The sequence below is a fragment of the Leptinotarsa decemlineata genome, unplaced genomic scaffold, assembly GCF_025532065.1.
Source record: "Leptinotarsa decemlineata unplaced genomic scaffold, Ldec_3_MD MMD2_P_RNA_scaffold_11, whole genome shotgun sequence".
Taxonomy (NCBI): Eukaryota; Metazoa; Arthropoda; class Insecta; order Coleoptera; family Chrysomelidae; genus Leptinotarsa; species Leptinotarsa decemlineata.
The window spans coordinates 3,891,187-3,895,012 of record NW_027412525.1 but is presented as its reverse complement, the minus strand read 5'-3'; positions in this window follow the sequence as shown (position 1 = coordinate 3,895,012).

Here is a 3,826-nt window from a genome sequence, read left to right as displayed (position 1 = left end):
TACGAATCACATTTACCCATATGGCAGAGAGCGGTGTTGCCAGATATATTTTAATGATTGCGAGACGTGGAGAAAATTGCAAAATTATTTGTTTTCAATGATTCTAGCGAATTATCCTGGAGTAAAAAATCAAAATATGGGTACAGATATATTATAGTGAGTTTAGTAGTAAATTTGGAAATAAAAAAATGATTTCACTAATGGATTTATTTACAACAGGATATAACTCATCCTCAGATGATGTATATCCTCAAACAACCTACATGTAACATTGCAATGATATTTATGAAAAGGTATGTTATTCCCAAATATCAGAAGTGCAAGACTCTTAAGTAAAGACGATGATATATTTCCTTATGAAGACGAAATCTATGGGATTGATAGAGAACTCAATCCTCGAATATCAAAGATGAACAAGGATTCCCAAGGCGGTAAGTTGTAAAAACAAACTTCAACATCGACCACCGACAATATTCGTCCTCTGTCTTTCACTGCAAGGCAACTAGCTGAAAATCAGAAACCGAACTCAATGTATTGGTGATCCAACACCAGACAGTGCTGTTTCAACCCGCCACATGTCTCATCAGTGGTGTAAGGTTGAACCACAAATGCATTGCTGGACTCAACTGTCCTTGAAGAACAAGCCTGGAAAAACAAGGGCGACATCTTTCCTTATGAAGACCCCATCTGTGGAATCGACAGAGAACTCAGCAATCCTCGAATCTCTGTTGCGAGGCAACTGGTTGAAATACAGTGCCTAGACAGTGCTGTTTCCACCCGCCATTACTGGTGCTAGCCTGAACCACAAATGCATTGATGGACTCAACTATCTTCAACAGAAAATCCTGGGTAATACTCTTCTCCAAGCACTTTTACTTTCCAGCAACTAAGTTGGCGTTTTCGGTGGTGAAAAAAACTGTATTTTTTAAATTTTTTAAAGACGCCAACTTGTTTGTTAAAAGCGCGATAAGATTATTCGCTTTTGGTGTTTGGAAAAAGTGCTTCTTTTTGAAACTATCCTTATTTCTTATACTTATGTGTCTGAGCATCTAGGTACAAATGTGCAGTGCGGTCGTCGGAATAATGCGCATACGTCATCAATTTGTGCATCCGATATAAGTCAATAAATTGATGAAAAGGAAACGATGTGACTATGGCACAGGGTTCGTTTAAAGGGGGGGGGGGGTACAACAAGCGGGTATCTCTGGTAAGTGGTAAGAGGAAATTTGTGTTCCTCCAAGGAGGTCATGTATTTGTTCAGACGAGTTTTCAAATTCAATTTAATCAAATGAAACACGCTGCCGAATATACCAATCGATAAATCCATTAGTGGACTTATGAATAAATTCAAGAACTCGCCTTTTCGACTGATTTCACAAAAATAAATTGCGCTGAATTCTTTATTATTCTTCTTATAGAGATAAAAAAGTATTTCATCAAAGTTTCATCTCGGGTATAAGTTCTGTCACAGAATCACACTCATCTATCAAACATTTTATTTTGAGGGTCGAATTTCTGTGGCCTATATTCTGTGTTGATGATTTTAATGTCACTTTTCGCGGTAAATTCAAATTTCTTGAAACTTATGATATAGCAAACGACAAACGTGATGGCAAGTGATCGCGTAGGTATATAAACTCTCCCAACTAAATTCGTATTGGACTACGATAAGCCTCTTGTCATACCTATAATTAGTTTTAATTAGGGTAGCAAATGGAACATGATTTCTTTGAAATTTCTTTTCATATTTTATTTAGTATTATGGGTAGTAGTAGTAGTAGTTCATTAAAATGTTATATGTTATCATATAAATGATGAGTGTTTTTTTGTTAGGTGATGAAATACAACACAAATTATTCAGACAATAACAAACGACAACAGCATTGGAGGACAAGTAATGGTACGCCTCAAAGAGCATTTGTATGTCTTACAGGAGCTGTAGTAGGGATTATATTGAAAATAAGTTTGGGCACATGGGGGCGGGCTCGCCATCACGTTTGGCCGTTGCTGTATATATAATTTAATTTCGATTGGGGAATTATCACTATGTCATCTCGGCAGGTTATTAGGACAACATTTCAATGAAACTAGCTTCACATAGTATTATGTTCACGTTCAATAACAACTTGGCACATTTTTTTAGTTAATGATAATCACCTTCAATATTGTCGTCTGTCAAAAAATATCATGGTTCATGTTTTATGCTTTTTTGTGTGGTATTCTGTAATCAAAAAACAGATTTTTGTTATTTGGCTGTTTTTGGATGCTTATTTATTTGTTTATCTGACAATTGTGAAAAACAGATTTGCTTTTCAACCATTTGGGGAATGGAAAAGACAATGTTAATTTTCTGTTTCATAAATTACGGATATTGAACAAAACTATAATGTTCCAGTAATCCGTCTCCAAAAAAACTGCTCAAATATGTATCCTGGTTTTACAATATATTTATTATCTTTCGCTATCACATATTACTTTTTCTCACAGAAATATGTTATCAAATTTTTACTACAAGAAGCAACCCTCTTTTTGGCTTTTTCTGTTTTGGAGTATAATAACAATTACTGGTGTTTATTGAATAAAACAACTCATATCTTGTTACTGTTATTGCAATAACTACTTTTCGCTGGTACAATCTTAAATTTTTGTTCAATCAAAGTGAAGTTGTTTCTCGTTACCACTCGTCTATAAATACAATATGTTTAACATATACCCCCAGCCTTGAAAAAACCCCTTTCAAGATTAAGTAAAAAATTCCAGATTATCTATAATGAATATGTAACATAAAACAATTAACACCTTATGAATGAATCATGATTATTATGAAATCATGAAATAATAATCATGATTCATGAAATATTATCCTCAATGGGGAGGAAACAGAGTTTTTCAATTGATCGTCTTTTACATGTTCTCACTGTCGCCACTCTGCATATTCCATCTGGACCAGGATGGAGCTGCACAAGTCTGCCTATTTCCCAACATATTGAAGGCAAATTACTGTCTTTAACCAAAACCATTTGGTCGTTTTTGAATTGATGTTGGGAAGTTTTTTATTTCACCCTTCCTTGAAATTCTGGAATGAATTCTGTTACAGATTATATATTTTGTTTCTTTCAAATATATGTAATTCATGTATCATTCAGTATATTTTTTGTTCCATTCATTTAGCTGTGAATGAGATTTGTTTATAAAAAACTTATTGTTGATTGTCAAAAAATGTCAATAGATGTCAAAAAGTAAAATTTGAAATTTATTTGAAAACTAGTGTTTAAAGTTGTGGAATGATTGTGATTGTTGATTTTCATAATTATTATTATGATTGCATGCATGTGATTAATTGAACCACAAATAAAATGATGAATACTGTTCGAAGTATATAATATTGAAAAATGTATAGCTTGAGACAATGGATGTTAATGCTACGTATGTTAACTGATGACTGACTGCTGACCCGACAGATGGGCCGAGCAAGTGCGCAGACACCTATGATAATAAATGAAACATGGTGGGTCACCAAAATATTACCACAAATCATAACATAGCCGGCCGCCTTGAAATATTGATTTCAAAAAACAAAAAAAAAGAAAAACGATTCCAATATAATAATGTCATAATAATTACATCTAACATGCAGTTCATCACACTGCTCAATATGGTTCATCAGGTAAGAAACAAATTTTATTTATTGCGCGTTTGAAATTACCACTAGTCGTGTGCACAGTCACTACGCGCACTATTCCATCTTGCCCAGGATGGACAGCTTCAATGCGCCCAGTACGCCAGCTCGATGGGGGGAGGCTATCATCCTTGAGGAGAACTAACT